Source organism: Apium graveolens, chromosome 8 (assembly GCF_009905375.1).
Source record: "Apium graveolens cultivar Ventura chromosome 8, ASM990537v1, whole genome shotgun sequence".
Taxonomy (NCBI): domain Eukaryota; kingdom Viridiplantae; phylum Streptophyta; class Magnoliopsida; order Apiales; family Apiaceae; genus Apium; species Apium graveolens.
Window position 1 is genome coordinate 107,636,012 of NC_133654.1, and position 11,915 is coordinate 107,647,926.

Below are 11,915 nucleotides of genomic sequence, written 5' to 3' on the forward strand. Positions count from 1 at the left end.
ATCGAATGTTAGAGCGATTGAAGAACGTGTATGCGGACAGCCGAAACTATGAAGGAAAGCCTAAGGAGTAGATGACTGCGAGACTTGAGACCTTGGTTCAGTACGTTAACACTAAGCTTGATGAGATGCCATCACACCGAGACCGTACCAGCCAGTATACTATCCAGATGATTGCGGACGAGCTCTAGTGCATTGTGAAGACGCTTTGTGAAGAGAAGACTACCAGACCCCGTTCTGATGGAGTGGATCCTTAATTCTTTCCATTATTTACTTTTCATGTCGTTTTATTGTTGGACTTTATAGAATTCCCTGTTGTTTCCTTTAATTAAGCATGTTATCCCTAGATTCAGACTCTATTCCAATCTTGATGTACCTTGACCCTAATTTTGATAATTATGCACTATCGTTCTATTTGCTTTTGATTGTTCTTATGCTTTTATATGCATCACCCTTATTGTTTAATTTGAAACCCGATTAAATTAATATAATGACTTGTGACACCATAACCATGCAGTTTTCTGTATTGTTCATACCTGTTTTGATATAGCTTTTATTTCAGGATCATGCCACCTAAAAAGAAAAACCCGACAACAACTTCTACCACAAATCCTAATATTCTTCGACTTCTGGAAACCTTACAACAGCAAACAAACACTATAGCTCAACAATAACTAACTCTTCAACAACAATTCGAAAACCAAGATAACTATGAACCATACCAACCACCTGATCCACCAGTACCACCTCGATAAATTGTTACTTTCAAAGCTTTTCAGAATGTGAATCCACCTGCAGTTCATGATACCACTGATCCGGTAATAGCTAATACATGAATTAGGGAAATGGAAAGAGCTTTTGAATTGGTTCAGTTAGGAAAAGATCAGAAGATGCCATATGCTACTTATACTCTTAAATGGGAAGTCATCTATTGGTGGGATTCAGTGAAAGCTATGGAGTCAAATCAGCCGGTTTCTTGGGAAAGGTTTAAATGGTTATTCCAGGAAAAGTATTACCCTAAGTACATGCAGAATCAGATGGAGCTTAAATTTCTTGAATTAAAGCAAGGAAGTATGTCGGTATTGGAGTACGAGAAGAAGTTTACGGAGCCATCAAGGTTTGTGACGAAGTATGTGAACACTGAGGAAGAGAAAGCAAAGAGATTCTAACAAGGATTAGAGCCTTGGATCAGAGATAGAGTGGCTATGTTTGAGCTTGATACTTATGCTGGAGTAGTACAGAAGGTTGCTCTGATTGACAGTAATGGGATACAGTCAAGGAAAGAAAAGGATAACAAGAAGAGAAAGGTTCCATTTTATGGAGAGAAGTCTAAAGCCGAAAGCTCACAAGACAGGAGTGTGAAAAGGATTAGATTCCACAAAGACGGAAATTTTCAGAAGAAGGGAAATTTGAACAAGAGACAAGATTCTAAGGGGGACAACCAGTCAAGCCAAAGACAAGTTGGAGAAAATAGATTTCAGAGACCAGAGTTCAAGAATTATGGAAAAAGACACCTAGGAGTGTGTAATAAGATGAACATGACATGCTATAGATGCAATCAGAAGGGACACCTGGCTAACGAGTGTAAGATACCGAAGCCGGGAGTTACATGCTATAAGTGTGGAAAGACTGGACATATAGCTAGGAATGCAAGTCAACCGAACCAGTCAAGGCTTTGATGAACGTGGCAAGTACTAGTGCAAGCATGCCAACTGAGGTATTGGCATTACCTCCACCATCTACCGCAACTCCGCAAGCGATAACAAGGACATTTGATTTAAATATGAAGGACGCTGTTCAGAATTCTGAGGTGATAGCAGGTAAACTTTTAATGAATAATGTTGAAGCTAAGGTATTGATTGATTTTGGAGCTACTAGATCTTTTATATCAGAAACTTTCATTGATAAACTTAAATGTGATATATTGACCCTGAACGAGGTAATAGATATGGTAATTGCGAACCAAGAGAAGATTCATGTGAGTCAATTCTGTCCTAAGTGTGAGATTAATATTTTGGGGCATAAATTTTCAGCAGACTTGATACTTTTCAAGTTAGGGGTGTTTCACATAATCTTAGGAATGGATTGGTTAAGAAAGACTAACGCCCAGATATATTGTAAATCTAAGAAAGTATATTTAAAGACAGAGATTGGAAAGAAAGTGGTATTTAAGGGTCAGAGGCAAGAGCGACTATTTCTTACAATCGTCCAGGCTAAAAAATTTCTTAGGAGAGGTTGCGAATCGTTCCTAACCTATGTAGTGGATTCAGAAAGAGAGAGCCTCCGCATGGAAGATATCCCCATAATCAACAAATTTTCAGATGTGTTTCCAGATGAACTAACAGGTTTACCGCCCGATCGACAGATTGAGTTTAAGATCAACCTTACTCCAGGCACGGAACCAGTTTCGAAGGCACCTTATAGAATGGAACCAGCAGAAATGAAAGAGTTGGCGAGCCAACTAAAGGAATTGTTGGACAAAGGAGTGATACGGCCAAGTACGTCACCATGGGGAACACCTGTTCTATTCGTAAAGAAGAAGGATGGAAGCATGAGGTTATGTATAGACTATCGGGAGTTGAATAAGATGACGATTAAGAACCGTTACCCGCTACCAAGGATATATGATTTATTTGATCATCTGAAAGGAGCTAAGTGATTTTCTAAGATTGATTTAAGATCAGGATACCATCAATTGAAGATCAAAGAAGATGACATCCCGAATACATCATTCAGAACAAGATACGTACATTATGAATTCTTAGTAATGCCTTTTGGGTTGACTAATGCTCCTGCAGCATTTATGGATCTGATGAACCGGGTATTTAAAAAGTATTTGACAAGTTTGTAGTGGTATTCATTGATGATATTCTTATATATTCAAAGTCAGAAGAAGAACATGTGCAACATCTATGGTTAGCATTGGAGATACTCCGACAAGAGAAGTTGTATGCCAAGTTTTTAAGTGTGAGTTCTGGTTAAAGGAAGTTCAATTTTTGGGACATGTTATTGGAAATGAAGGAGTCAAAGTGGATCCGGCAAAGATTGAGGAAATTATGAGTTGGGAGAGACCAAAGACACCTACGGAAATGCGAAGTTTTCTAGGATTGGCGGGATATTATAGAAAGTTTGTTAAAGTTATCTCGAAAATCGCCACGCCATTGACTAAGTTGACTAGGAAGAATCAGAAATTTGAATGGAATGCAGAATGTGAAGATAGTTTTCAAGAATTGAAACAGAGGTTGGTTACAACTCCAGTACTAGTATTACTAGACGATCAAGGAGAATTTGTGATTTTTAGTGATGCTTCACATAAGGTCCTGGGTTGCGTGCTAATGCAACACAACAAGGTGATTGCGTATACGTCAAGACAGTTAAAACCACATGAATTGAAGTATCCTACACATGACTTTGGAATTAGCAGCTATAGTATTTGCACTTAAGATCTGGAGACATTACCTTTACGGAGAAAAGTGTGAGATCTACACGGATCACAAGAGTTTGAAGTATATTTTCACTTAGAAGGAGCCCAATATGAGGCAAATGAGATGGTTGGAATTAATTAAGGACTATGATTGCTCGATAAATTATCATTCGGGAAAGGCAAATGTGGTAGCTGATGCTTTGAGTAGGAAAGAGAGGTTGAATATGGCAGTGGTATCAAAGGGATTATCTGGAGAAATCAGGAGATTTGAATTAGAACCGTGTGTTTGCGGAAAAGCTGAGAAGATTTGTCGTACTATGACTTTTTAGCCATCATTGTTGAAAAGACAAAGAAATGTCAGGAAAAAGTGATGAAACAGGAGAATAATCAACTGCCCGGAGAAGAGATTTGTACTCAAAGGGATGAACAAGGTATATTAAGGTTTTCCTCAAGAATTTGGATTCCTCATGTGACTGAATTGAAGAATGAGATATTGCAAGAAGCTCATAATTCTAGATTTTCAATCCATCCGGGAAGCACCAAGATGTACCAGGACTTGAAGTAGAACTTTTGGTGGCCAAATATGAAGTGAGAAGTAGCAGAATAGGTTGCGAGGTGCTATACTTGTCAAAAAGTGAAGGCAGAATATCAAAGACCAAGTGGATTAATTCAGCCTTTAAAGATTCTAGAATGGAAGTGGAAAAACATTGCCATTGACTTTATATTAGGATTACCATGAACGAAATCCGGACATGACGCTATATGGGTTATAGTTGATCGCCTTACGAAGTCGACACATTTTCTTCCGATTAATGCGAAGTCTTCATTGGACAGATTGGTCCACCTGTATGTGCATGAAATCGTATTATGATATGGCGTACCTGTATCAATAGTTTCGGAGAGAGATCCACGATTTAACTCGAGATTCTGGAAGCAATTTCAAGAAAGTCTTGGCACCAAGTTGAATATGAGTACGGCATATCATCCGCAGACTGATGGTCAAAGCGAGAGGACAATTCAAACAATTGAAAACATGTTGCGTAGCTGTGCGATTGATTTTGCAGGAAGTTGGGACGACCACCTGCCATTGGTAGAATTCTCCTATAACAACATCTATCACACCAGTATTGGCATGCCATCATACGAAGCTCTGTATGGACGGAAATGTAGATCACCAACCAGCATGGATGAAGTGGGAGAAAGAAAGATTTTAGGCCTGGAATTGGTGCAACAAATGCATGAGACAGTCAAATTGATTTAGAAGAGATTACTTGCTTCTCAAGATAGGAAAAGAAAGTATGCAGACCTGGCACGTAAGGATATCAGATTCCAAGTAGGTGAAGCCGTATTGCTGAAAGTATCACCGAGGGAAGGATTGTCTCGATTTGGCAAGAAAGGGAAGTTAGCACCTAGATATATTGGTCCTTTTGAAGTTTTGAGTCTAATAGGGAAGGTGGCCTATGAATTAGCTTTGCCGCCTCGGTATCAGCATGTGCAAACGTGTTTCATGTGTCATTACTTAAGAAGTATAATCCTGATGGCAACCATGTGATAGAATATGAACCTATAGGAATTCAGGCATACCTGTCATTTGTGGAGCAACCTGTCAAAATACTCGACTGGCAAGAGAAGAGTCTTAGAAATAAGTTGATCAAGTTGCTAAGAGTACTTTGGAGAAATCCCAAGGTTGAAGAGTCAACATGGGAACTAGAGTCAGATATGCGTAGCCGGTATCCTCACTTATTCTCCTAGATTCTTACGACAGAATCCTTAAAGGGGGAGAGGATGTTACGACCGGTATTTCTAAACCCTATCTATATATAATTGTGTGTTTATAATTAAAATTTAAATTGTGTAGAATTATACATGTGGATGATCTATATGACTGAGTGCCTATAAACTAAGTGTTAAATGTATTAGTTTATATAAATTTTTTTGAAAAGAAAATCTTATCATTTAGTATTTTTAAATGATAATCAGAAGTACTTCATTTTATATGAAAAATCGATTTTTAAGATCTTTTAACAATAAATTTTCAAATTTAATATCATTAAATTTCTAAAATCATAAGCTATTTTATGATATTTATTTTGTGATTTATGGAGGTGCATTTATATTTATAAAAATTATTTTATATAAATTAGTTGATTTTTAAATTGCAAATTACTTAGTTTCCCATGCATGAAAATACCCTCCAATTCAATTTAAAAGGGCATAAGAGACAATTCATAGCCCACTAACCTTCTTCTATCCACCAAAAGACTAAACTACCCATGCATGCACTTTTGCTTGGTTATTGGAGAAGGGCACTTTAGTACATTCCAAATTCCATTATTAAATTAGTGCATGATGAACCATAAAGAGAGGAGTTAACCCAAAACCACACTCCACTCAAGCTCATCATTTTCACTCTCAAATTTTCTCTGCTCCCCCTCTCTTTTCTTCATTCGGCCGAAGCCCTTCCCCCATTCCCTTCAATCATCAAATCCTTGCCATTCTAGTGTAATTCTATTACCCATTAATATAATATACACTCTACAAGAAGTTCCATGCTTAGGAGATGAAGTTTAATTCTTGCATGTCTTGATTTTATGTGTTCTCCAAAGAGAAACTCTTAATTCATATGGATTAAAGAGTTCTCTATGAGATATACTTTTTATGTGCACAAACTAAGTGTTTCCATGAATAAAACTCTTTTAGAACCTTTGCATGCTACTGATCTTTAGTTGTAAAGTCATATTCTACTTTGCATGTTAGAGATAGGGCATTATTTTCAAGTATAATCATGTTATATATGCTCTTCTTTTTGAAAATGTACATGCATGCTTAGTTGGTGTTACATTCGACCTTATATATGCTTAAAACGAATTTTTTCCTTGATATTATGCTTGATCTTAGTTGTTAAAAGGTAGTGTGTATGATCTTTTGAAGTAGTTAAGTATTTTAAGTCGAATTTATGAGCTAATAACCCTCTTGTTTAGTCGAACTTGATTTAGTGATCATCTTGAGTTGCATGTTAAGTTTTATTTTGCATGTTAGTACTATAAGGCATGGATGATCTCTATTATTGGTTGAGGCCTTAGTTTAGAGTCTTATAGTAGTAAATTTGCCTTGGTTGAGATTTAATTCGTGGTTTTAAAGTGGGAGTTAAGGTGGAAAGGCTAGGATATAATCCTAAATTTGTTTTCCAGATTTGCATGTGAGTTTTGTGTTGATTTTGAATGGGCATTTCTTAGGCATTGTTAGGCCCAAGCCACGGGGAGACTTGTGGTATAATTGAGTCTAGAAGTCACAAATTAGAGAAACCCAACCATTTATTGAGGTGCACACACCAAAATTTAGAATATGTCCAGCAGGGGACAGTTTTGTTGCAACTTAGAAATGAGGAGTTTTGAACATGTCATGGGTAGGACCTCACTAGGCCTTGGTTAGCCCTAGTTATAGGGAGTGTCAGAGGAGTTTTTACAGCCATAGTTCATAGGAATTGAGTTAGAATCATGTGTCATAAGTTAGTGCAAAACATGACACTTTTCTGTCCAGAAAATAGGGGAACATTGGACTTTAAGCTTAGGCCCAGGTAGGCCCAAGCTAGGCCCTTGAGCCACACCAAGTTTGAGAGTTGAATTATGGTCAGAAGAGTCTAGTGTAGAAGTTTGAGAGGTAAACTTGAAGTGTAAGGGTGTCAATTGTACTCATAAACCCATTGGTGTCACCCTTAAATCACTATAATGAGCAAAATCACTTAACCATTAGTTTTAGGGAACTTATGAGTGAGGCCTAGTTTGACCACCATAGTTGTAAGATAGTATGAGGTCAGTAGAGTGTAAGGCCTAAGTCAGGGTCCATAAGAACTTGATGGTTTAGAAAAGGCACTTCGAGTTATGAGGACGATATTAAGTGTTTTGGCTAGTTTAGCATAACTAAGTGACTTGAGTAAGTAAAGTGAGATCTTCCAAGCCTAGTGATGCAATATAGTGTGTATGGATATATTATTATGTACTTAAATGTGCTATATGAACATGAGTGGCTATGTGAACTATTATGCTTATAAGGTAATTATAAGCGTTTATGTGTATATAGGCCTAAGTGCCAATGTGCGTAATTTCAGTTTATAATTAGGTTGAGTTAGTGAGTATATATTATAATGAGGATATTATTATTATTTTGTGTAGACTCTCGAGACGAGGGTAAACCTTCTGGTTAAAGTCGAGTGAAGCTCCAGTTGCTCCCACCTGCCAGTCAAGTCAAGCCTTTCTCAAGGCAAGTGTTTCAACATACCTTTTTGTTTATACTGCAAGATAGTTTTAGCCCAGCTTTTATATATGATGCGAGTATTCTAATTCACCTTGATATATATGATCCAAATAGTTTCAAATCTATCTTTCGTATTATATGCAAATGCCATGAACCCTCAAGTATCTATTGCCAGTAGTTTAACTTTGCTTGGAGATTTCTATGCAAGTAATTCAAAAGTCATACCATGCTAATATACCAAGTAATTGTGATGTGGAACCCTGTGCAAGTTATACTCAGTAACCTTATCTTGATACCTAAAAGTCATCTATCCCTTAAAAGTCGTTCATGATTGCTTGATAACCCTATTTTTACCCCTAAAACATGATACCCTATTATACTTTGAACTGATGTTCACCTTCTTTATATTTCAATACCTATGTCTTATCTGGAACCATGACCTTGAACCTAGTTTGACTTAGTTCCTTCATACTATCCGATAACCCTGCAAAATCTCATTGTCAAATTCCTTGTGAATAGAAACCTTGCAATTCCCTTGATAAAGTATAGTCTAGTTGATCATGGCCTTGAAATTTTAGTGGACCTATTCCCTGTGCTTCAAAGTTGATCTAGAACCCTTGATAAAGATGCTCACTGTTTAAGAAATTAACCGTCACTTGGAATCAGTTTTTAATATAAAAAGTTAAAATTTGGATTTCCAGACCCAAAGGGGGACAAATATTTTCTTTAGATAGTGGATCTGGACTGAGACGCAAGTCCTTTCCGCTCTTAATTTGTAGGCTTAAAAGTTGCCTAGGGATCCCATTAATGTTCTAGAACCCAGCGAGGTTCGGGATTACTTCGCGGTTGATCACCTGCTGTAATCCGTAGCGTCATAAAATGGTTTTTTATAAGGAAATGGTTTTGAATGGTTTTATTACAATAAAAGATGCCATCATCCTGAAAGTTTATCTCTTGATACTATATTGTTGAATCTTTCAATTCCATTGTTAATGTTTTATTCTTGTTTATGTATATTATAACGCTTGTTGAGCATTTGGCTCACTACTTGCTTACCCTGTTATTACAGCTAGCAGATATGGTTAGATTCAAGCAGACAGCGCGTAGGACTTGTGATGCCGATTCGTATGTTCGAGCTCAGGTAGATTAGTGATCATTTTGTATGAGGACTCAATATTAAAATTAGGATGTATTAGTTAATAGTGATGGGTTGTTCCAAACCCTAAACTGTAAGATCTTGGATTCAGATATATTTACTTCCTTTTGTTAACTAATATAAATACTCGTATATTGTCTTTTGTAAATGTTTGGGGCGTGACAGGCTCCTGTGGGTGTTCCTGTATTTGTGCTACTTCAGGACTAGGTGCCATAGTTGAACTAGGAATTATAGTGCTTCTCATGCCAGTCATAGGATAATGATAGTTTCTAAATTTCTCCAACATAAAGTCAGTGATGCTTAGCCTAACCTTAACCTAATTCTTTGTATTAAGTGATCCAATTTGAATTTTGGACACTTGTTTACAAATGCATATTTGATTTCTATCTATACCATCTAGCAAATGTACGCCAGCTACTTTATGATTTAAAGTTGACATATGAATCTAGGAAAGAAAATCTCCTTACCCCTACTTACCAAAAGCATAGTGAGCCTTGTGCTTAGCTCCTCCAGTATTAGGCTTCAAACCTTCAGGTGCTTGTTGTAGGCCATAGAGTACACCAGCTTCTACACTACATTTGAAATGTCGTCATACCTGTTTTTTGCATGTGAATGCGCTAATGATGGAGTCAAACACAAATGACTATTCCTTTCTCAAGTTTTTCTTGTTTAGCTGGGCCATATCAATCTTTTCACTATAGTTTATGAAATTCATGAATTCATCCAGTTCCTGGGTTGTAGGTTCTTCAACCACGTGGTCTGTAGGAATACCCAAAGCATTGTTGATGTTATTGGCGTTGAACTCGATAGCCACACCCCTTATTGTACAGTTAACCACTATGGAAACTGCTTAATTATCATAAACAATGCTATTAATGACTACAGTGTTCAAGAAATCATTCAGGACATCCAGGTAGAGCACTGGGTTTGTAGCTAGGGCTCTTGAAAGATACAAATCCACAATAAACTTCACAAAGCGCTTAAAATTGTCTGGTTCTTGAGTTGGATCAACTAAAGCCAAATAGTTGGTTCCATCGTTGGGAATAACAACTCCTACATTATTAGTAGCCGTGAAAGAGTTTGAGTTTTGGTGGGTAAGGTTTTGAGAGAAAGAAAGCTTGAAAGTTTTTAGAATGGTGAAAAATAGCAGAAACTAGGTCAATTGAGATCTCGAATGCGTAAAGAGGGGTTATGTCGAGATGTCTAGGTATTTATATGGTAGAAATGTGACTTATCGACAAGAGAAGAATGAACAATTAAAAATGGCTTGTAGAGAAGTCACATGACCTATAGAGAACTCATGTCGAGATGTCACTTTCCTGACTCTTATCGAGAACTAGATAATGGCTTATCGAGATGTTGTACAAATACACAGTTTGTCCTTTTTGGACTAAATTATTTTAATTTATATTGAAAAAATCACCATAAAATTAGAATTGATTTTATATCAAAAATATTTTTACTGAAATAATTTATTAAATTAAATTATTTCAGTTTTGTGTTATCGAGAAATCTAAAATTTAAACTATAGAGAACTCCACATCGTTAAGTATATTGATATCTCTACAATACTTGTCGAGAAATCATAAAAAGATTTGTAAGAAGTTCGTCAAGAAGTCAGGAAAATGACTTATCAAAAACTTTATCAAGAAATCAGAAAATGACTTATCGAGAAGTCATTTAGACTTGTCGAGAATTCATTTCTCTACATACTTTTAATCTTTCTTAACTCCGTCTTATAATAATTTCACAAACTAATAATGTGAACTAACATTTGAACAGTTTTTCTTAGAATTAGAAAAATTCCAAGTTACATTTTATTTTGAAGAATAAATATACTGAGAATTCTGAAATATTTATAGATCATATTCCACTTAATTCCTAATTAAATCAAATTTATTTTGATTTATCAGGAATTAATTTTGTGTAACATGTTAGCTGAGTTCTTGCCTTTAAGATGAAGAATTTAGCATACCAATTTCACTTACAAGTCTAGTGAAAGTTTCTTCATCCAAAGATTTAATAAAAATGTCAGCTAACTGTTTTTCTGTTGGAACAAAAATAAGCTCAATAGTATTATTTACATCATGTTCTCTAATAAAATGGTATCTTGCATCAATGTGCTTAGTTTTAGAATGATTAACTGGATTGGCGATAATAGATATTGCACTAGTATTGTCACACATGATTGGAATTTGTTATAACACTAGGCCATAATTCATTAGTTGATTCCTAATCCAAAGCACTTGAGCATAACAACTTCTTGCAAATATATATTCAGCTTCGACTCTATAAGTTGACACAGATTATTATTTCTTACTATACCATGATACAAGTGTTTGACCAAGAAATTGACAACTTCCACTATCTACCCTGCATCCAGCAAAATCTGCATCTGTGTATCCAATAGCTTCAAAACCAGTTTCCTTAGGATACCAAAGTCCCAAGTTTGGTGTTCGCTTCAAGTATATGAAATTCCTCTTGACAGCCATTAAGTGTGATTCTTTAGGATTTGCTTAAAATCTGGCACACAAGCATGTGGAAAATATGATGTCTGGTCTACTTGCATTTAGGTAAAGTAAAGATCCAATCATTCATCCATAGCTTGAGATGTCTACACTTTTTCCTTTCTTATCTTCATCTAATTTGGTAGCTGTAGACATAGGAGTTGATGCAGGTGAGCAGTCCACCATTCCAAATTTCTTCAAAAGATCTTTGACATACTTGGTTTGACTGATAAAGATTCCATCACTTCTTTGGCTAACTTGAAAGCCAAGAAAGTAACTTAGTTCTCCCATCATGCTCATCTCATATTCACTTTGCATGAGTTTTGAGAATCTTTTACACAGATTTTCATTAGTATAACCAAAGATAATATCATCCACATAAATTTGAACTAGGATGATGTCATCACCATGTTGCTTGTAGAATAGAGTCTTGTCAATTTTTCCTCTAGTGAATCCATGTTTGAGCAAAAATTTTGGTAGAGTGTCATACCATGCCCTTAGTGCTTGTTTCAATCCATAGAGAGCCTATAAAAGTTTATAAACAAAGTCAGGAAATTTTGGATCTTCAAAGCCAGGT